This window comes from Erinaceus europaeus, chromosome 2, assembly GCF_950295315.1.
Source record: "Erinaceus europaeus chromosome 2, mEriEur2.1, whole genome shotgun sequence".
Taxonomy (NCBI): Eukaryota; Metazoa; Chordata; class Mammalia; order Eulipotyphla; family Erinaceidae; genus Erinaceus; species Erinaceus europaeus.
In genome coordinates this window covers 154,824,020-154,847,955 of record NC_080163.1, presented here as the reverse complement: position 1 = coordinate 154,847,955, position 23,936 = coordinate 154,824,020, and the positions used below count along the sequence as shown (strand labels likewise).

Sequence of the window (23,936 nt, the reverse complement as noted above, 5' to 3'; positions counted from 1 at the left end):
GTGTCATGGTGCTCAGAGTGCCTCTCTCCTGTACTAGGCTAGATTCCTCAGTTCCATTTCCTGTTATCTCTTCTTTCAGTGCATTTCCTCTGACGTGTCCTGGATGGTCATCAGACTTCAGTGCTCAATTATAATAACTCTGAGTTTTCCAAACTGTATATGTTCCTTTCTATTTTGGAAAATATAATAATAATAATAATAATAATCACCTACCATCTAGACATCATATTTATTTGCCACATTTCATTAAAGAGACTCACAGTTTACTTCAAAATACATTTTTATATCATAGCCATAAACTGAAAGTTGGCACAGGATATATTTAGAATGTAAATAAGCACTCACAGAACTAGTGCTTTTATGTTCTAGCTAAGATTATGCCTAAGGTCATGCCTAAAACCTGCTCTTTTATTATTGAAAAGGAGACCTGTAGACATATCAGATGCAGAATATCAAAGGCATTTTAGCACCTTCTCTTGTCAGTATGTGAAAGTTTGAGGGTGGAATTGAAATGTGTTAATATTCTCATTAATTGGTTAATGCAGTGCCAACTTCCCACTCAAAATCCCTTGAGTGCTACCAAAACCTAACTAAGCACATAAGAGCTATGTTCATCTATTTCATTCCCTTTTGTATGGTGCTCATAAATATGATGTACCTCTCTCAAATGCACAGGCTTGACTTGTACTTTATATATCTGCTTACCTATTTATTTTGTCTTCAAAGGGGTTTCACCACTCCTAGTTGACTTGAGACAGAGAGACAGAGATAATATAAAAGCTTCCCCCTGGCTCAAACCTTGGCTGAGCACATGGCAAAGCAATCACTCCCCCAGGTGAGCTATCTTGCTGATAATTTGCCCTTCTAGCTAGTTCTACACAAGAACCCACATGTACAGAACAATAAATGCTTCTTCCCAGATGCAACTTACTTAAGGACTCTTGGCATGCAGGGCTAGTATTTTTCTGACATTCTCTAGAATAATCCAATGTTCTTAAGAATCTCTACCAACTTGAGAAGGAGGTCCAGTGGCTAGATTATAAGGCTTAAAAGCATAAGATCCAGAGTTCTATCTTTCAGCATTGCACATAAATGAGAGTGATACTGTGGTGTTTCCTCCTCTCTCTCTCGTTAGTGAATCATTCTAAGAAAAGTGAAGAAAAGAAAAGAATCTCTGGACTGCAGACTGCAGTGTTATATTCTCAGAAATTGTCGACTGCCCTGTAAAACTCCCCAGAAAAAAATCTTTAGAGGTTGCAACTCAGTTATTTCTTGCTCCCCTCCCTTTGCACCCAGACAGTGCTGTCATGTTCCCTGGAGGAACCAGATCAGCTCTGCAATTCCAACCTCTCCAAATCTGGTGGGGGAGAAAAACACCCCCTAGCCACCCTTATTTTCTTTTTTTTTCTCATGAAACAAATTGATCCACAATGTGTCTCTCTTCTGCATGGATCCATAATGTGTCTCTCTTGCGCGTGGTGACCAATACTGCAATTCTGAATTCAATCTTGATCCCTTTTCTTTCCCATGATGATTTAATAGGGAGATCAAATTTCAGAGGAGAAGGTGCACCAAGACTCATGAGGAATTCTGTCTCATGAACAGCCTGCGGGAATCCCAAAGCCTCTCTCCACACTCCTGCTTTGTGTGTTCAATGGCAAAGGCAGGTGGGTAGAAGAAAAACTGGTCATGAAAACTGTCCTTGAGAACTTAAATCCTTTGTGTAGAGTCAGAGCAGAGTGCTGACACATCACAAGGATGGGTTTCTAGCCTTCATGCGCTGGAAAGTTAGTTTTTGGTTCTGCTTCAAATTGGCTAGTTATGGGAGTAGAGCGGTAGTACAGCGGGTTAAGCGCAGATGGCGCCAAGCGCAAGGATCGGCGCAATGCACAAGGATCGGCACAAGGCGCAAGAATCAGCATAAGGATCCCGGTTCAAGCCCCTGGCTCCCTACCTGCAGGGGCGTCACTTCACAGGCAATGAAGCAGGTCTGCAGGTGTCTATCTTTCTCTCCCCCCTTCTCTGTCTTCCCCTCCTCTCTCGATTTCTCTCTGTCCTATCTAACAACGGCGACATCAGTAACAACAACAAAAATAACTACAACAATTAAACAACAAGAACAACAAAAGGGAGTAAATAAATAAATAAGCAGAAACATTTAAAAAAAATTGGCTAGTTATTTAACATTTAGGGGCCATACCTATTATTGCTGAAGTTCAGGCCTGAGGAGAATCTCAATGAATCCCCCCAACAGAAATGATTTGTTAGCAGGCACTTGCGATCACCTGCAACAATTCATTTCTGTGGAGTAATGTAAACTAATTACCCACAATGTAGAAGCAAAGACTGTGCCTGCATGATAAATAGTAGAATATTGCATTAGAAGAAGTATTAATTCACATAGCAGAACATTAAAATTGATGATAAACTTTTCCTTCTTTAATTGTTCATTTTTAATTTTTTTAATTGCCACTGTCTTTCAGCAACAGCAGATAGCACATACTCAAAAGGGCACACAAATGTGTTTGCCTGAAAGCACAGTCTTTGCTAGGAAAAATAAAACCGGGGTTATTGAGAAAATGAGTGTCTGTCTCTTAGTTCTTTCTTTCATTCTATGGAAATGTCTTTTCTCTCCTGGGAAATAAAGTTTAATATGAGGGAAGGAATTTTGTTTTCCTATTAGGATATTTTAATTCTCAAACTTTCAATAAAATGCAGGAAGCATAACCATCAAGCAAAACACAAAATTCTAAGAATAGGCATTCTGACTGGAAGGGGGGGGCACCTTATAATTTCTCTCACAAATTGTTATTTGTCACTTTTTTTCTGTCCCTGACAGCTTCAGATAAAATTGACAGCTTGATGGAAAGATTCCTATCACTTGAATTTTCCATAGGTAAACCAGGAGAGGAAAAAAAAAAAGAAGAAGAAGAAAAAAAAAGCTTAATTGAATTATTTACTTCTTTGCTCTTCTGGATGAAATTAATAGTGTTTTTTCAAAATGAGTGAATCTTGCCAAGAATGTCAATCAAGCAGATGACTCTGGGGTCATTTCACTTAGATTGGATGTGGGGGAAGGGTAGTTCCAGGACACCAGGCTGTCAGCTTGAGGGCTGGTTCTTCAAAGGACCAACCAAACCACCCCTGGATTTTGCTCCAATTTGCATTTCTGTGGCATTGTGAGACCTTTGGGGGGGGGGGGGTCTAAGGGTTGGGGGGTATGATTCATAATCCAAAATGAGTGGGCACCTAGCTTCGACCTAGTTTCCCCTCCTCCTAGGGACAGTTGATTGGACCATGGGTTCTGATCCAAAGGCAGTAAATCTCTTGACAATGAAGATGTATGGTCTGTTGATGAGCCTTGTTGATGAGGCAGCAGTACACATCCTTCTTTTGGGCATATGGGCTGAGAGACTGAGTTATTAGAGTTGTGCAGATAAACTATGGCTAGGAGGTGCTGTGGGTTGGTGGTCATGTCCAACCAGACAGAAGTCAAAGGAAGGAAGGAGAGGGGTCGGCTGGTAGTGGCACATCTGGCTGAGCACACAAGTTATAATGCACAAGGACCCGGGTTCAAGTTCCCAGTCCCCACCTGTGGGGGGAAGTTTTTATGAGTGGTGAATCAGTGCTGCAGGTGTTTCTCAGTTTCTCTCCCTCTCTATCTCCCCCCTTACTCTTGATTTCTGGCTCCTTCTATCCAATAAATTTAAAAAAGATAATAAGGGAGTAGGGCGGTAGCACCGCAAGTTAAGCGCACATGGTGCCAAGACCAGCGTAAGTATCCTGGTTCAAGCCCCCAGCTCCCCACCTGCAGGGGAGTCACTTCACAGGCAGTGAAGCAGGTCTGCATGTGTCTATCTTTCTCTCCTCCTCTCTGTCTTCCCTTTCTCTCTCCATTTCTCTCTGTCCTATCTAACAATGATGACATCAATAACAACAACATTAATAACTACAAAAACAAAAAAACAAACAACAAGGGCAACCAAAGGGAAAAATAAATAAATATTAAAAAAAGAACTAAAAATATAATAAAAAAATTTAAGGAGAGAAATAAATAGATAAGGTGAGGAAGATCAGAGAGAAGTGATGTAGAACTCGGGGAAGATTTTGTAAAGAGCCTTGGTTGTGAAGCATCCTGATTATCAATAAGTCCCCTGAAACCTGACAGTACATCCTTAATTTCTAGGAAACCCATGTCTCCACTTGACTGAATGATTTTCTGTGCCTTGCTACCAAGATCATCAGGACAAGTAAGTCCATCTTTGGGAGAAACAGACTGATGGACCTAAAAAAAAAGTGGATTTATTTATTTATGATAGAGATAGACAAAAGAAGAAAATCAAAGTATCACTCTGCCATCTGCAAAGCCTGGAATCAAACTCAGCACTCCATGCTTGTAAGTCCAGTGCTCTAGCCACTGTACCATCACCTTGACTGTCAATTAGCAGTCATCTTATCTCACCTCCCGCTCTTTGTACATCCCCCCTCCCCGCCCCCGGCCTTATGTCTCTTTCACCTTATGTTTAGCTCAGAGTCCTTTGCTCCCACAGGCTCTCTGCAGTGGTCTTCACCACATCTCATAGCCCTCAACAGCTTCCGTGTCTGACATCTGTAAAGATAAGGCCAGCCTGCCCATCTTGAACTTGAAGGGCTGTGGTCCTGAGAGAAGCCTATCTATGTACCTTTAAACTGCAAAGTTGAAACATGTGAAAATCAACTCACACATTCTTTGGCCTAGAACTTAAAACTATCTTTTAACTTTAAAATTCCCAGTCACATTTTCTGCCATCATCTCACAACTCTGTCCCCACAGTCTAGTCAGTAAAACAGACATCAAGAGGCTACTTGCTTAACAATGTGCAAAACACATGGCTGGCCAACTAAGCATGTGCTGGTCTTGTATCCTGCACAGTCATTTCTGCCCTTTGAGCTTTTACTTGTAGAATTTATTTTCTTATCACAAATGTCTCCTCCCATCCATCTTCACTTCTCATGACCCTATTTTTCTCTTCAGAATCCAGCTCAGAAACAGGTTTTTTCTTTGTTAAAATACCCTGTTTGTTTTATTTTAACTAGAGAGATACTGAGAGAGACCAGAGCACTGCTCAGCTCTGGCTTATTGTGGTGGTGGGGAGGGGGGGGGGAGCTTGGAGCCTCAGGCATGAAAGTCTTTTGCATAACCATTAGGCTCTCTCCCCCAGCCTAAAACAGGTCCTCTCTCCCCCACACTCTCTCACTCTCTCTCACTTTCTCTCTCTCTCTCTCTTTTTGTTACATTCACCCAACCCTGTTGCTCCTGCTGGTTTTTACTAGGCAATTTTTCCCCCCAGGGTTATCATTGGGGCTTGGTGCCTGCAGTATAAATCCACTGCTCCTGTGGCCATTTCTTTTTTCAATTTTTTTTTTTTTTTTGCATAGGACAGAAAGAAATCGAGAGAGGATGAGGAAATAAAGGAGAGAGAAAGATAACTCTAGTGGAAAGGGGATATGACTTTCCAGGACTCTTTGTGCACTTATGTCTACCAGACTTAACTCAGAATAGTCAGACCTGTTCCTTTTGTTTTTACCAAAGCCTTGCTCAGCTTTGGCTTATAGTGGTGCAAGGGATAGAACCTGGGACTTTGTAGCCTCAGGCAGGCATGAGGCTTTCTGCATAACCATTATGCTGCCTCCCTGTCTTGATGTTTCTCTTTAACATAGGAACTTTCATGGGGGTTGGGCAGTAGCACAGGGGTTTAAGCTCACATGCTGCAAAGCACAAAAACCGGCTCAAGGATCCTGGTTAGAACCCCAGGCTCCCCACCTGCAGAGGGATCGCTTCACGAGCAATGAAGCAAGTCTTCAGGTGTCTATCTTTCTCTCCCCCTCTTTGTCTTTCCCCTTCTCTCTTGATTTCTCTCTGTCCTATCCAACAACAATGACAGCAATAACAACAACAAAAGGGAAAAAATAGCCTCCAGGAGCAGTGGATTCATAGTGCAGTAGTGCAGGTACCAAGCCCTAGCATTAAGTCTGAAAGCAAAAAAAAAAAAAGAAAGGTAACTTTCATGGGCTAGGTGGGATGGTGGGCCCAGTAGGATGCACATGTCACCATGTACAAGGACCCCTGTTCAAGCTCTCTGCCCCTACAAGTGTCTCTTCTCCTCTCTATCTCTCTTTCCCACTTGTTTTTCCTTCTACCAAAAGTAAAATGAGAAAAGTGGCCTCCAGGAATGATAGAATAATAGTGTAGGTACTATGCCCCAGTGCTAACCTTGGTGGCACACTTCCCACTCCAACTCCCAACTCTACACACACACACACACACACACACACACACACACACACGAATTAAATGAAAAATCTTTACCACAACATCCTTATGCTGGGAGAATCTTAACCTTCTAGAGCACTTTATTGATCTCATCAGAAGAAAATAAACGATAATTATGTATTGTAGATTAAAACAAAATTCTCCAAAATGAATGCCTTGGAAGGTTCAGCCAGTTACCTAGTCTCGATCCACAGGCTAAATCTCTATATTCTGGATGACGCCCCTCAGATCATTCAGGCCCAGCATCCAAGAGAAGATCCAGTTTTGTTCACTGCTCTGTCCTCTGCTAACACTCTGCACAGTGCTAACTGGGGAGACAGGGGCAGGCAGGTTGGTTCAGTGGCAGTTTGCATGTGTTCATAGGTACCTCACCCAGTGAGGGTATAAGGATGCAAGGAAGTGAAAGGTTCTCAAAGCAATCAGTTTGGAGTATGTGCACAGCGGCACTTCTTATTAGCTGGTGAGAATGAAAGAAACAGCACCATAGCTGGGAACTATGAATTCTATCCAGTCAGCAGTAAGGGCATTCACTAGACAGACATACCCATACCCCTGTAGGTGTTCCAGCTGGTTTGAAAACATTCATTTAAACCATGTCCATGGGCTTTCTTTTGTTACATTCACCCAACCCTGTTGCTCCTGCTGGGTTTTATTAGGCAAATATAAAATTAACAACACAGCAATAATTATTTCCTAAACTGGTTCCAACACAAATTTCCAATTTGAGGTCAGATGTATTGCCTAATAAAATTTTTACAGCTGCAGTCAAATTGTGGTAGTTAATTCCTGGAAAATACAATTCTTAATTCGCCAGAATTAGTTTTAAGTCTTGATTCATCCTGTAAAGATGAATGTGTATTACTGCAGTTTATACAAAATGTTCAAACAGTAATATCAAATATAATAGCATGCATAATTTCAGCTAATTCTGTTAGAGGTATTTGACCTACTTAGACTTTCACTGAGCCATATATCACGGCTTTAAGATCATTGGGTCTGATCTTTCTAAATTGCCCTTTCTCAAACTGCATAAGTATTGCTTAATTTTATGCAGCTAAACATGGAATCATGTCAAAGAGGAAAGAATAATTAGGATATCCACAAAATGGGATTCTATTTATACTCCTATTGCTACCAGCCATTTGCTCCCCCAAGACCTACTAGGCCTTAATCACACACTCTGGGCTACTGTTCTGATTTGGACTACAAAATTTACACACATAGGCCCACATATCTTTAAATATCTTGGCTGTACAGGTGCCCAGATACATGAAAATGTAATTTTAAAAGTTAAAAAAAAGAAAATAATAAATTAAGAGAAAATATTAATAGCAAACACAACACCTAGTCTATGCCAGGCTCTATGCTACATAACTTTACATAACTTTTAAGAACATTTATTTATTTATTTATTTATTTTCATTTGATAGGAGAGAAATCAAGAGGGAAAGAGGTAACAGGGAGGAAGAGAGACACTTACAGCATTGCTTCACCACTTGTGAAACTTCCACCCGGAAGGTGGGGGTTGGGGGCTTGAACCAGGTCCTTGTGCATGGTAACATACACTCAACTGGGTGTGCCACTGCTCAACCCCATGATAACATTTTAATCCATAACAATCCCAGGTATCATGAAATTTTAATATTATGCCCACTTTAAAGTTTAAAAAAAACACAGAAATAGTAATTTATCACATGTAGCAAAGCTGTATGACAAGTGGCAGAGCTGGAATTCAAGTCTAGGAAAGACATGAAACACTTAAGAGACATGAAATACAAACAAGAGAACAGAGCTTGAATATATATATATATATATTCTTATACTGTGTCTCATCTAAGTATGGCTTTTTAAGTTCCAAAGACAAACTATAGCAGCAATAAGGACCCAGAATATTCTCCAAAGATCAAATGTATAGGCTTTGAGAAAAGACCATTTCCTGCAAAATGACTGCAGACTGACTTCTTAGTGAGAACCACACAAGTTCAGTCATGCTTTCTTTGGCCTCTAGAAATAATTTGTACCTATGCCAGAGTCTTGGCACCTGGCTTTAGAGTGGTAGAAGGGGCCAAACTTTTGTACCTTGACAAGCTTGAATCCTGTTAGGCAACTCTTTAGCTATGTGGCCCGAAGCAAAGCACTTAATAGGTCTGTGCCTTCAGTTTTTTTTTTTTCCTCATTTGTAAATGGAGTGATCTCTGTTTTTACCTGCCCAGCCCATCCACACTACTTTTGATGCCAGTTAGGGTTGTGGAGTTGCAAGCAATAGAAATCAGCACTGCTTGATTCAGGCAAAATGAGTTTGTTGGAGAGATGTGGAGGGGCCACATTATGAAATGAAATGCTCAGGAATCAGCTGGAGGAGGTACAAGTACTTGAGCTGCTCAGGTTTACAGTGACAACTAAAAGAGATAAAGCCTGCCAAGTCTACTGTACTTTGAAAGGGCTCAATAGGAGCTCATTCTTTCCCCTTCAGGCCCAGTTTCTTTTCACCAAATTCTTCATCCAGTCCAACACACACTGCGTTAAGCACAATGATCGCTACAAGAATGTGAAAAGGAATAACTCAGTCCCTGCCAAAAAGTCAGCAATGCCCTCACTCAGAGTATTATTTTATGTTGTTGAGAAATACCCAAATGAATCATTCATCTCTGAAATAAATGGCTAATGTCAAAACATTTACTAATGCAGACAAAGCTGACTGAAATAAATGGTTGAATAACCCATTGTTTGGAAATCTACAAGGGTAATATATATTACAATCAGATAAATCAAAATTACAAAAGATTTTCTGCTGCTTTTCGAAATGCTTGCCAGAAGTTGGTCAAATGACAGTAAGAAGGATAATCAGTTTAACAAGTGGTTGCCGGGTACCTCTAGGGAATTGGGAGGGTGGGACTGGGGGGAGGTGGGGCAGAGGAGGGTGTGGGAGGGGGTAGAGAGCAAGTCCACTTTACATTTTATAATCTCCAGGAGTGTCTGGGTCTTTAAACAAAAGTGTATGTGATAGCTGATGAGTTTAAATTAAAAAAAAAATTGCATGCATCAGGATTCTTTTGGTTGATTAAAACAAAAAAGAACTTGAACTGGTTTAGATAGGCGAGGGGTGTTCAGGAGAAGAAAGGGAAAGAGTGGAGATAGAACCAGGGCCTGGATATTCCTACTGCCTATCTGCCTGTCTTCCTGCCTATCTATCTATCTATCTATCTACCTGCCTATCTATGTTTATCTCTATCTTCATACCTATCATCTCTGCACCTCTCATTTTGTGACTGTTAATTATTGAATCTTCTTGCAACATCTCACCTCTTCTTTTTATCCTGAATAAAAACGACAGGAACTCTGTTGGGTTAAAACAAGCAAAAACTGGCCTATCATTTGTGGTTTGGAACATGTAACCTTTCAGTAGGAGCAGCCAGACTATTGTTTTCTTTTCAATTTAATTGGATCAAGAGAGAACCATGTTGATAAGGATCCTAGACCCTCGGTCAGACAGGGCTGGTCAGTGGAGGTCACACAATTAGGCCCTTCTAGGCCTATTTTTTATGACCCTGGAAACATTTCTTCAGTCATTTTCTATACATGATTTTCTTACTATACATTCCTCTATTGAACATGTTGACCATTCCCCTCATAAACATACATGACTTACTTCCCCTTAACTGTGCTGGGTATAAAACCAGATGTCCCATTTCCTCTACTTTGAAGATTGCTGACAAGCCTCTTAACTAAATGTATTTCCAAGCCAGCAAACTCCTTCTTTTCTATACAGCTGCTCCTACGAATTTTTTAAAAATATTTATTTATTTGTTTCCTTTTGTTGCCCTTGTTTTTTATTGTTGTAGTTATTATTGTTGTTGTTATTGGTGTCGTCATTGTTGGATAGGACAGAGAGAAATGGAGAGAGGAGGGAAAAGACAGAGAGGGGAGAGAAAGACAGACACCTGTAGACCTGCTTCACCGCCTGTGAGCCGGAGAGAGAGAAAGATAGACACCTGCAGACCTGCTTCACCTCTTGTAAAATGACTCCCCCCCCCCCCCGCCTGGGGCTCGAACCAGGATCCTTATGCCGGTCTTTGTGCTTTGTGCCACATGCGTTTAACCCGCTGCACTACTGCCTGCCTCACACTCCTATGAATTCTTGAATATCACTGGGAAGCTAGAACGTGTTGATAACCATTCCTATTATAACCATTCAGATCCTCACAGCTCTGCAGCTGGAGAGGAAAGGGCTCTCCTCTCTGGTGGCAGTTGGAGCATTCCAAGGGAGTACCCTGCCTGGCCACCTCAATTTGACTGGGGTAGGAGGAATGTAATTGGCTCAACTTGAGTTTTCAATCAGTGAGGCAGAGGGGAGGCCCCACCCATGTGACTTTCATGTTATGCTCAAGGAGGGATGCAGGAGATAGGTGGTGACACCTATGTAACCACAGAAACAGTCAGCAGGAGCTGGCCAGCCCTCCCAGCAAGCAAAGTCTCTGACTGGGTTCTCTGTAGCCTGGTTCTCACATGCCTTGCTGGTTAACTGATTCAAGTGAGACTTCAGGAACCAGCTCTTCAATCTTTTTTATTTTTTAATTTATTTGTTTTGGATAGAGACAGAGGGAAATTGAAAGGAAAGGGAGAGAGAATGAGAGCGAGAGAGATCGCTGCAGCACTGCTTCACCATTCGTGAAGCTTTTCCACTGCAGGTGAGGACTGGGTACTTGAACCCAGTTCCTTATACACTGTAATGTGTGCACTCAACCAGGTGTGCCACCACCTAGCTCTCAGATCTTCAATCTTGAGCATTTTTTTATGAGACACACACAGAGAGAGACTTGAATGTGTCTTTCATACTAAGTCACAGAGTGAACATGGGTTATTAACTATTCTTGCTTCCCTTCTAAGCTAAATCCCATCAGATAAAGGATAGGATTACAAACCCCTGGGTTTCTTCTTCTCTTCTTGGTATTCCCAGTGCTTTATATTTACCCTGTAAATATTTATTAAGCAGCTACTATGTGCCAGGTGTCACCAGCATACAGTCATGGGCAAAATATATCCCATTGAGCATATACTCTTCTGAAGGAGACAAACAATTAGCACTCACACATATATACACGCAGACTCTAAGAATTTTCAAATTATGATGAGGGCTACAGAGAGTCCAAAGCAAGGCTAGGCCATGGGCCTTGCAGTCAGGGACCAGACTATGAAAGTTACTCCATGTGAGTGCTAGTCTCCATATGTGAAGGGGGTCTTTGACGTGTTTCAAGTAGAAAAATGACACGATCCAGCTTATGTTTCTTAAGTGCCCGGTCGGTGGTAGAGTCTCAATATATAAATACTGAAACAATAAACAAAGAAAACTCAGGGGACTGGGAGATGGATGGTGCACCCTGTTGAGGACACAAATTGCCACCTGCAAAGCCCAGGTTCAAGCCCCCGGTTTCCATCAACATGGGGGAAGCTTTAGGAGTGGCAAAGCAGTGTTGCGGGTGTTTCTTTGTCTCTTCTTCTCCATCTCGCCCTCCTCTTTCAATTTCTCTCTGTCCTATCATATAAAAACATAGTTGCTGGGAACAGTGAATTTATCCTGAAGGCATTGAGTTCCAGTGATAAACCTTGGTGGTGATTCAACAAACAAACAACCCAAACTCAATCCCTGAATGAAATATATATATTATTTTCATGAGAGAGAGAGAGGCCAGTGCATTGTTCAGCCTTAGTTTATGGTGGTACCAGGGATTCAACTGGGGACCTCTATGGCCATGGACATGCAAACCTGGTGCATAAGCCCCAGTGATACCCCTCCAGCCCTCTCCTGTGCAGATTTTTAGTAGTCTCCTTGGTAGGACGAAAGCCTGAATCAGTAATGGAAACAGAGTGCCATTCGGCTGAGTGCTTTATAATCTACAAAGTTCTCTCACCCCTATAATATCATCTAACCTCTCAGGTATACAAGACAACCACACGACACCAAGGCCTATGTGTCAGAGACAGATGAGGTGGCCATTGGTTCATATGCAGGTGTGACCACAGCTGTCAGAGGAGAGCACAAGTCTTAAGACCCACTGAATCCACAGAAACCCTTCCTTCCTTAGTAAGGACTTACCCAAGTGGGAGATTCCCACACTCCTTTTTCCTGGAAGCTTCCCCAAGGCTTATCCATGCCAGCCAGTGGCCCAGGGAGACCTTAGCAAGAGGAGATTGTGTGTGCTGTAGGAAACGTCTTTCCTTCCTTCCTTCCTTCCTTCCTTCCTTCCTTCCTTCCTTTCTTCCTTCCTTCCTTCCTTCCTATCTTTCTTTGTTTCTTCTTTTCTTCCTTTCTTCCTTCCTTCTTTCCTTCCTTCCTTCCTTCCTTCCTTCCATCCTTCCTTCCTTCCTTCCTTCTTTCCTTCCTTCCTTCCTTCTTTCCTTCTTTCCTTCCTTCCTTCCTTCCTTCCTTCCTTCTTTCCTTCTTTCCTTCCTTCCTTCCTTTCTTTTTTCTTTTTCTTCTACTCAAACATGAGGTTTTCTTTGGTGGTTAAAGAGGAAAAATTATCGAATTCATCCCTTGGGCCTAGAATGAAGACCATTAGAAACAATGGCCATGGGGTGCCCCCAAAGGAGCCACTAATTTAAAGAGCTGGTGTCAAAGCCTCAATGACATCATGCGAGCACTCTCTGGGGCCAGGCCAGATAACCACCCACCTCAGACGCACGGCGCCTCATGCCAAGGCCTCAGAAATCACAGCAACCTCTGGGTTTCTTGGCCTCAGGAAAGGAAGTCATCTTTCCTGGGTTTCTGTCACACTTTCAGAAAAGGTGGGTTCTTAGTCTTTTCTCTGGGATGTATCTGGAAGGAAGGAACATGAAAGGGGGTAGATGCTGCTGGCAACTGGTCACAGGTTCAGGTAGGTGAGGGAGCTGGGTCCCATTCTCTAGTTCACAAGGAGCTGGGTCCCATTCTCTCTTAGTCACTAAAGAGGAAATGTCCCCAGACAGATACAGAGAAGTCTCCCCAGACATGCCACTGGCCTTTGGAGTATTTCAGTCATAGGGCTAATAAGCTGGCAAAATAGCTCACTGTGCTGCTTTATCATATGAGTGACCCAAGTTTATGTCTGTCCCCACAGCATAGAAGGAAGCTTTGATGCTACGATCTCCTCTCCCCCTCCACCTCCCCCCACTACCTGTCTTCATCTAAAAAAAAAAAAAAAAGAAACGGGTGGTGGCACACCTGTTGAATGTACATACACAAGGGCCCAGGGTCACCTGCAGGGGGACATCTTCGTGAATGGTGAAGCAATGTTGCGGGTGTCTCTCTCCCTTTCCCTCTCTATCAACCCCATCCCTCTCGGTTTGGTTTCAATCTGTCTCTATCCAATGAATAAATAAAGATGATTTTAAAAAGTTTAAATAAATAAATAAACCAAAAAGAAAACAAAGAAACAAGTCATAGGGCTAGAAAACAAAATTGGGGATATTTATCAGAATTTAGATTTTTACCAGAAATTTCCTATTGGGGAAATGCTGTTATAAGGCAGTGCAAACAAGTAATTACAGAACACTGGGTCCTCTTGTCACCTGAATCTCCTTGAAATGAATCTCTCCTCCTTCATTTTTTTTTCTTTTCTTTCTTCTCTTCCTCTTTCCTCCATACCCACTGTATCCCCACCTATTCCACCCTTCCCGGGCCTTTCAGGCCATGATTTCATGGCTTTCAAGGAGGAGTTTTTTGTTTTGTTTTGTTTTGTTTTTTTGTCCTTTTTTTTTTTTTTCATTCAGAGAGAGAAACAGGGGAGAGGCACCACAGCACAGGATCTTCCAAAGTTGCCATAGCACCTTCTACATGGTGCCAGGGCTCAAACCTGGGGTGTATATACATGATGATACAGGCACCCTACTTGGTGAGCTAGCTGTTGGGCCCTGACCCCATTTCTGAACTCAGGAAAAATACCTTCAGTTTTGTTCCCATTTACCTTAGAACTTCCATCCATGGAGATTCTCTTTACCTGTGGAATGACATTTGTGCTGTTCTAGCAATCTATCTGCTGCTAATTTGATTGCTGGCCCAGCCCTAGAAAAACCCAGAAGCATGGAGGAAATGTTCTCTTTAGCTCTACATGATCTTGGGCAAAGAGTGAGACTGCCTGGAAGGGCAACCTTTACTCTGCAGCTCAAAAGAATCCCTGCTTCAGGACTGAGAAACCTTGCCTGCCGAACCCCTTCCTCATGTGGCCCAATGAGGCTGTCCTGAACTCAGAAGCCGTTCTTCATCATCAGTGCCATGCTGCCCTGGCATTTCACTGTAGTGAAAATGGAGGGTACTTGACTGGCTTTTAACCTCAGTGTGTTTTTGTTTATTTCTGTCACCAGAGTTGTCACTGCAGCTTGGTGCCTGCACTATTCTACCATTCCTGGTGACCACTTTTTCCCTTTTCCTGTTTTTTGTTTGTTTTTAATATAGAGGGCAAGAGACAGACAGGGAGAATGGAGTGAAAGGGGGAGAGAAAAAGAAGAAGAAGAAGAAGAAGAGAGAGAGACTACAGCATTGCTTGACCTTTCTTGAATCTTACCCCCTGCAGGTGAGAACCAGGGGCTGGAACCTGGATCCTTGTGCACAGTGACTTCTACATTGTAATGGGTTCACAACTACCTGGTGTGTTTTTAAACGCTGCTTCATGCCACTTTTTAGCTGTTTCTTGAAAAGCTATAAACTAGTACCTTTAGCACTTGTGGCAAGAACACAGTTGTTAATGGACAGACAGCAGGGGTATTCTGGACTCTAGAGAGTCACAACACACAACATATTTACATTTCTGTTGGTTGTCAATCTGGTTTATTTTTTAAAATATTGTTTCATAATTTTCACTATTTTTTATTGAATAGAGACAGAGAAAAATTGAGATGGGAAAGGGAGATAGAGAGGGAGAGAGACAGATATCTGCAGCCCTGCCTCACCACTCGTGAAGTGTCCCCCCTGTAGTTGGGGACCAGGGGTTTGATCCTGGGTCCTTGTACACTGTCATGTGTGCACTTAAGCAGGTGCGCTTACACCTGCTCTCCGATCAGGTTTATTAAGTGGAAAAAAAGAAAAGCCTCTCCCAGGCAGTATGAAAAGTGCGTTGCGTGTGTGTGTGTGTGTGCGCGCGCGCGCGCGCTTGCGCGCGTGTGACCAGGAAAAAGAGAAAGAGGGAGCGAGATGGGAGAATGGATGTGTTCCATGCTGGAGAACTGGCTTGAAAATGTCATTAACAGATGCAATTACACATTCTGATGCTAAGCGCTTCAAGCTGACTGTGGCCGGGGTGAAGGGTGGAGGTGGGGGGGGACTTACAGTGGGCCTCCCAGACCACATGCTGCAAATTCTCTAACAACTTTATTCATACATGCCTGGCCTCCGGTTCAGTCCCGCTTCCTTTTGAGTATCTCCCTGCAGATAAAGGGCCCCATTCTTCAGCTTCCCCAGGCTTTCTTCCCAGTGAAAACACCACTTTGTGCCCACGTTGTGTTAAAATAACAGATTTGTGTTCGTTCCTGTAGGTTTCTGACGGGAGGACCGAGGCGGAGGATCCTCACTGCGGATGGGGAGGCGCCTTTCTGTGGAGGAAGACCAAGAGAAAGGGTCTCCAACAGGGAACCTTTGTCCCAGGATGCAAATGAGCCCCTGCCAGGAGAGCAGACAATGTCAGCCCAGTGCTAGCGGCGAGGCCATCCATCTGCAGCTATTTTGTTAACCCGATGTTTCGTGCATTCTTTCTCTCGCACAAAATACTTGATGTTGACAGCTGTGAATTTTAAACAACCATTCTGTGTATGTTTTTCTAATTTTGTGTATTCAAATGGTTTCTCCATATTGGGGGGGGGGACGGTTGGAAACCAAGTACCTTGTGTTCCTTCCTTTTGAGATTTCATGCTTTTTCAAAGTCTAGCCGTGCTGATGGCTAAACAAAGTCAAAACTCAGTGTGCTCACCAGCAGCATTTGGAATGAGCAGGAGGGTATGGAGGCAGTAGTGCTTTGGAAATGGAAAAGGTTGCACAAGATTACAAGCCCCAGTGGCCCAGAGGCAGCCCTCAGGAGCGATACCACTCAGACACACTCCGGTGGCCCAGGGAAGCTCTGTCACATCTGCCCTCTCTTATCTGTGAAATGGGCCATGGCATTCTCAAAAAGCCAAAAATAAAGATCTCCTGTAGCCAGGCCACTGACTCGGCTGGGTTTCCTCTTTCCAGCTCCAATTACAGTCTTCTGGAAGCCCATGTTCCCTTTTTTAGACAGAGTGCAGAGGCATGGGTATATAAGATTTTAAGCATGAAGGAAAACAAAAAGAGAATTCTCCAACTGAGGCCTGGGTCCATAAGAAATCATACTGGGGGGCGGGGGCAGGGCGGTAGCGCAGAGGGTTAAGTGCACATGGAGCAAAGTAAACTGACTGGCTGGAGACATAAGGATCCTGGCTTGAGCCCCTGGCTCCCTACTTCCAGGGGGGTCACTTCACAGGCAGTGAAGCAGGTCTTTAGGTGTTTATCCTCTCTCCTTCTCTGCCTTCCCTTCCTCTCTCCATTTCTTTCCGTCCTGTCCAACAACAATGACAGCAAAAATAACAACAACGATAAACAGCAAGGGCAACAAAAGGGAAAAAAAATTAGCCGCCAGGAGCAGTGGATTCATAGTGCAGGCAAGGAGCCCCAGCAATAACCCTGGAGACAAAAAAATAAATAAATAAATAGATAACAAGAAATCACACTGGGGTAAATAGTCCAGCTGCAAGACAGATGTTGTGTAGGCAGTAGGCCAGCATGAATCCTCTGCAAAATGATGATGACCCTATGCAGCTGAAGAGCCAAGTGACAAGGAGCCTGCTCTGAGCAGCTACCAAGTTGCAGATGCTACTATAATTCCATCCTGAACTCCCTGGGCAAATGACCTCACCTATGTGTCCATGAACCCCACCTCCCTAGAGCCCTGCTCTACTAGGGAAAGATAGAAACAGGCTGGGGGGTATAGATCTACCTGCCAATGCCCATGTCCAGCAGAAAAGCAGTTGTAGAAGCCCAAACTCCCCACCTTCTGCACCCCCCAAAAACAATTCTGATCTATATCCCCAGAGGGGAAGAAATGTTAGAAGGAAGATGACCAGAGGGCTCTGAACTCTAACTTCATCAAGATCCAGAGAGAAGAGGAAAAAAAAAATCTATCAGTGAAAACTGATACATTAGAAAACTATCGGGAGTCAGGTGGTAGCGCAGCGGGTTAAGCACACATGGTGTAAAGCGCAAGGACTGGCATAAGGATCCCAGTTCGAGCCCCTGGCTCCCCACCTGTAGGGGAGTTGCTTCACAAGCAGTGAAGCAGGTCTGCAGGTGCCTGTCTTTCTCTCCCCCTCTCTGTCTTTCCCCTCCTCTCTCCATTTCTCTCTGTCCTATCTAACAACGACGACATCAATAACAACAATACAACAACAATGAAAAACAACAAGGGCAATAAAAGGGAAAATAAATACATATAAAATAAATAAATAAATATTTAAAAAAAAAACTATCACCTTGACATTAATCAAAGTAGATTTCTCTACAAATTAAAAGAAATGAAATCACGTTGGCAGTATGATTTTTTTTTAATTTGTACCTTCATTTGTTTATACCTTTGCCTCTTTCATCTTAGCTCGCTGACAACCCAAAACACAAGGGAGAAGTAAACACTCCACACATGAGAAAAGGAGGTTGCAATGCAAGTAGGACACTCAGCACTCATTAGGTTCACTATCATTGGACTTTAAGAGCTGGAGCAGAGCTTCCTGGCAGCAAAAGTGATAAGGGAATGAGAACTGATAACAATGCCTCACTTCATGCAAGCATACAGTTGCTCAGAGGGCAGAGAAAATTCTCTATACCTTCTTTATTTACTTTTGATATTGTGCCAAGGAATCAACCCAGGGCATGAAGTTCACATTATGCCACTGAGTGTTCTCCCTGGCCCAATTTTCACTTGGTAGTTTTGAAGAAAGGAAGTGAGGAAAGAAAGAAAATGAGAGGTGGGGGGGAGGGGTGACAGTGGCACACCGAGTTAAGTGCATATAGTACAAAGGGCAATGACCTGTGTAAGGATTCTGGTCCCAGCACCTTCCCCTTGCTGGGGGGGGGAGGGGGAGTCATTTTACAAGAGGTGAAGCAGGTCTGCAGGTGTCTATCTTTCTCTCTCTCTGGCTCTGTCTCCCCCTCCTCTCCCAATTTCTCTCTGTCCTATCCAAGAAAATTGGGGGTGGGGGGAGAGACAAAAGGTATCCAGGAGCAGTGGATTCATAGTGCAGGCACTGAGCTCCAGTGATAACCCTGGAAGCAAAAAAAAAAAAAAAAAAAAAAAGAGAGAGAGAGAGAGAGAGGAAATTACTGCTTTACTATTCCCTTGGTGCTGTCCATGGTGCACCCATATAGTGGCAGAGATCAAACACTGGGCATTGTGCATGGGAAGCCATGGGTTTTATCTTTCAGGTCCTAGATAATTTACTTGAAATAAGTTTTATACCTAGGAATTTTTATAAAGGGACAAAGTGAACAGACATGTAATATCAACTTGAGAGCACATGTAGTTTCAAAAGTTCTCAGAGGTGGGGCAAAAATAATGAGACAATTGTGCATTTGTTTTGTGTTGACTATAGGGGCTCAGTAGGAGGTCCACAGAGCCCTGTATAGCGAGGACTCAAGGCTACAGAGACTAGGGCAGAGGGTTATGACTCCTTATCTTGGATGAAATAAACACAACTCAGATGGGAAGGTTTCTGGTATCCAACTTGATCCAAAGATAGAACTCTGGAGCCTAGAGAGTTGTATGGCTCTCCTGATTCTTATATGTCACTGAACTGTTCTTAGCTGGGCCTTCTAAGGGAGCTGGAAAGCTGATGGAAGTTTGGGTGACAATAGGGGTGTGGAAGACAAAGGTAGCAGGTGGCAGGGTTGGTGGCTTTATGGGTAGAGCCCTAACTTGCAATCACATCTAGATTCAGGGTTATTCTACCTTCGCATTGGGGTGGGCTTGATGCCGTCTTTGACATTATAAATGATTTCTGCAGTACATTAGCAGAATTTCACTGTTCTGTGCTGCTTGAACTTGTCACAACATATGTTACTTTTCTAGTTAGAAAAGAGAAGAGTGGCCTGGGACTCTCAAGCATGACTTCTTAAGTTCAATCCCTGGCACATGATGCACTACAGTGATGCTGTGGTGTTATCTCTCTCTCTCTCACACACACACACACACACACACGCGCGCACACACACACACACACACACACACTTTCTCACACAAATAAATACATATTAAAAGAAAAAGGAAAGGGTAGAGTGATCCAATAAATGTCATTTTTTCTTTCTCTCTTTCTTTTTGTCTCAAGTCATGCCAACATCCTGTGAGGGTTATCCTAACAGTGCACCAAAGAACTTGACTAACAGGACCTCACCCGACTGGATTCCAAATAACCTCCATCATCTAGCTTAGCCCACCCTCCGAGAGGCACAGACTATGAGGAAACAGGTTTGGAGAGTCTGTGATGGCCGCCCCTGGTTTCTGCCTCCCTCTCACAGTCAAGATCCAGGACCTCCACATCTATGGAACGACGGCCAAAGTAGGCCCTGAAGGCCTGCTGGCACCCCAATAATAAAAACAAAATCATCCACCGGACTTTACTCATTATGAAGACAGAAACCCAAGAACACAAATGGAACAGGCTGTGTAGAAAACTGAAAGTGAAGGTGACTCAAATGGACCCTGAGAAGCTTTTGTTGTCCACGTTGGACCGTTGGATGCCTAACTCCCCTCGAGTGCCAAGTTTCTGCTTTTCTGAAAGTGTCTGAACACATTTCAGACGCCTTTGTAGTCAGAGTGAATTTTCAAAGCGGTGTTCTGGTTAGCCCTCAATTAACCAGAAAATCAGATTATTTGTGCATGAACTTCTATTTCCAGGACACAGCCTGACCCAGGGAAGACACAGATCTGGGTAAAAATAAGCCATGTTAAAAATGGGGCTCTCTTGTATTTGTTTTAGAGCGTGGAAGAATGGAAAAACAAGACAGTGAGGGCCCCAGGCCAAAGCAAATGCTATATTTAGATGCGAAAGGCTTTGTTTGGCCCCCACTACCAGTGCAGACACACTCAGGCAGGAACAAGGGGGCCATTCAATCAATCCACCTGACACACTGCTGTCGCTGGGCCTGCGTTCCACAGGCCCGGAGCTCAAAACCATCCTGAAAGAGGCTGTCGACTGAGAAGAGGGAACAGCTGCTCGGTGGCAATTAACCAGCAGTTTCTGTTGCTGAAGGAGATTATTTTGGATGGCGTAAAGAGATTCAAATAAAAATGTCAACGTGCCCATTATGGATGAAAGTTAGAAAAACTTAAGTGGCCCTGAATTAATCACAATTTGACAGGAATGCGAGTCAACGGGTACTAAGAAAAAAAAATCCACCCCCCCTACACCCACACACCCACACCCACCCCACTCCCAAATCTACTTCCCTGCCTTTTTTGGTCATTGTAAAGAAGCGCGCTAGGGGTGGGGAGGGCATTTCTGGAAGGCAACTCTAATTCATCTTGGAGTGAAGATCTAATGACAGTTACAAGCTATCAAAGTAGCATGTATTGAGGGGCTAATGAGAGTTCCTCAGAACTATGTTCAGAAAAGGAAAAAAGAAGGAAGGAAGAAAGGAAGAAAGAAAGAAAGAAAGAAAGAAAGATCACTTGAAAGGAAACCAACCTTATTCCTGAAAGTTTGGCAGCAGAGAGAGAGAGAGGGAGAGGAAGGAGGAAGGAAGGAAGGAAGGAAGGAAGGAAGGAAGGAAGGAAGGAAGGAAGGAAGGAAGAAAAAAGGATTAATGAACTCCTCTCCTTCTGGGTATTTTCAGAGGCTTCTTGTCTTGTCTTAGTGGTTGCCTTTTCTTTCTTTCTCTCTCTCTCTCTCTCTCTCTTTCGGCTGCCAAACCTTCAGGAATAAGGTTGGTTTCCTTTCAAGTAATTGATGCAGATTATGCTTCTCCCATGGAGTCCAGACAACCTCTCCAGCAAGAAGCAGGAAATCACACCGTCAAAGGGAAACTGTGCATTCCTTCCTCCCTGGCTGGGGCTGGCCCTCTCAAACACTGGATTTCTGCTGCCGTTGCCAAAATTCCTCCGATTTCCATGCCCTCCCATAGCTAAGATAACGAATGCTGCTTCTGGCCTCTCGGAGCTGCACTTATTTCAAACTCCAGCTATGCTGTAACAAAGCCAGCTGCTGTCACCCCAAATGGAGCAAATGAGCTCCCGTCCTGAGGCATAAAGGGAAAGAGAGTTATTGAATGTCCCCCGTGGAGAAGGCCCCTGCTAGCCCTTGCCCTCTCCTGGCACCCCTCCACCCCTCTTGGAATCTTCTAGGCTCTCTTCCCTGCACTCCTCCTGTCTTGGGAGCACAAGAGGAATAGCTGGGGCCAGTGTGTTCCAAAAGGATCAAGTTTTCTTAAGTCAGGATTTTTTTTTTAATAAGAAAAAGTAGAAGCGTAAAGGAATGCAATGAAGAAAATGGAAACTGGCAAAGTGCTTTAACTTCCAAATAGTCTCCTGGTCAGTGGTGTTACCTGAGCCAGTGGTCCTTTGTAGAAGTAAATATAACCCACAGCTTCAGGAAGTGGGGAGGAAGTCAGGGAAACTGCCAGTGCCCCATCTACCCCCACACCCCATGTAAAACAGGTACCCTGACTTCTGATCCTTCCTGTCAAAGAGAAGCACTTCATTTGGAACTATTACCCCCAAGGAGCCTCCAAAAGTGATCTATAACATGCAATTAAACTGACACACAGAAAACATGTGTGTCTGAAAAAGCACCCTCACCGCGGCTTAGGCCAAATCAAAATATTTTGTCTCTCTCTGGGTAGAAAAGAAAGGTTCTGCCATCAAAGTGCCTCTATTTAGAGAATACACTTATTAAAATGCTGTTTTCCACAGTGGCATTAATCCGAGATTGGGGAGATGTTTCTCAGCTGTACAATACCCCCCTGCTTGGGAAGGTTTATGCCCTGTGGCACAATACCAGTGGTTCAGTCTCCAGACTGCTCATTTTGAAAGAACTGTCTGCTTGACATCACCTAGGGAAGGGCTCAGACTAATTCACCCCTCATCAGGGTATGTGCGGATTTCAGAGGACACCTCTTTAAACACAGTCACATCCTGAAGGCTGCACGTCACAGGCTTCCCCTTCCTAAGGTTGACAAAATGCAACTGGCATCGTTTAAATGGATTTCTCCAGTCACATGTGAGTAGTCTGCAGTTCCAAGGGGGGAAGCTAGACCTGGGCTGTCAGCTCAAGTCACACTCAGGGATGGAACATACCTTGTTCTCCACCTGCAGGGTGACTGCTACGGGAGCTGATGAGTGTTAAGGGCCATCATCAGAGGGAGAATTTCAATAGCCATTAGATGCCGGATGCTATTATCACAGCGGCTTTCGCTGACCTACCAGATAACGAAGGAACACTCTGGATGCATTTTCTCAGTTAACCTGGGTGACATCATTTCAGGACAGGTCCTGTGATCTTTGCTGTGGAGATAAGAATTCAGAGCTCAGAGAGGTTAATTAACATGTCAGCATATAACATAACAGCTAATATAAGGAAGAGACAGCATTCAAAGCCAAACTGAAATAAGTGCAAAGCTTTGTTCTTTTTGTCTTCCTTCCTTCTTCCTTCCCTTCCTCCCTTCCTCCCTTCCTCCCTTCCTCCCTTCCTTTCTTCCTTCTTTCTTTTCTTTCTTTCTTTCTTTTTTTTTTTCTTTTTTACAAAAATCTTCCAAGATGCTATTCACAATGGGGGGTTATACATGAGACAGAATGAAAAGTCATAGCACAACTCTGGTACATGTGGCACCAAGGATTGAACTGGGGGCTTCAGGCACTCAAGTTTAATGCTCTACCACTTGTGTTATTTCCTGGGTCCAAGAGAGTGGTGCTGGTGCTCATTGTCATTGTCATCATTGTCTCCTCCTCCTCCTCTTCCTTTTCCACCTTCATTTTGCCACCAGGGTTATACTGGGGCTCAGTGACTGCATGACTCCACCACTCCCAGTAGCCTTTCCCCCCTTTTCTTTTAGATAAAAGGTGAGAGACAAAGAGGTGTGGGGGTGGGAGTGGGGGAGAAACACCATGTACTGTACCCCCAGTTGTGAAGTTCGCTCTCTCTCAGCAATCCCATACAGGGATCAGGGGCTTGAAACTAGGTCTTTATGCATGGAAGAGTGTGCACTCTCCTGGGTTAATCACCTGCCAGTGAGAGCTTTATTTTATTCACTTTATTTTACTATTTTGCCACCAGGGTTATCACTGGGTCTTGGTGCCTGCTTGGCAAATCCACCACTCCTGGTATCCATTTCATTCTTTATATTTTTTCTTTTGAGAGGGACAGAGAAAAATTGAGAGGGGAGAGGGAGAAAGAGAGGCACCTGCAGTACTGCTATGCCATTCATGATGTTTCCCCTCCTGCAGTTGGAGACTGGGGACTTGGCCCAGAGTCCTTGTCCATGTTAACATGTACACTCTGTTGAGTGCACCACTACCTGACCCCTGAAAGCTTATTTTCATCTCTGTGCTAGTCCTCCCTTTACACTGCTACCTGCATTCATACCTGGCACATTTTTGTA

The 23,936-nt window shown here is 43.6% G+C and overlaps 1 long non-coding RNA gene across 1 annotated transcript in view; it reads right to left on the bottom strand.

The window, feature by feature from the left end:
• LOC132536987 (uncharacterized) overlaps nt 1-23,936 on the bottom strand; it is a 105,031-nt gene that overhangs the window by 61,419 nt on the left and 19,676 nt on the right. Inside the window, exon 2 of the long non-coding RNA XR_009548502.1 lies at nt 22,636-22,842. This is a non-coding gene — a long non-coding RNA (uncharacterized LOC132536987). The remainder of the gene's footprint in view (nt 1-22,635; nt 22,843-23,936) is intronic.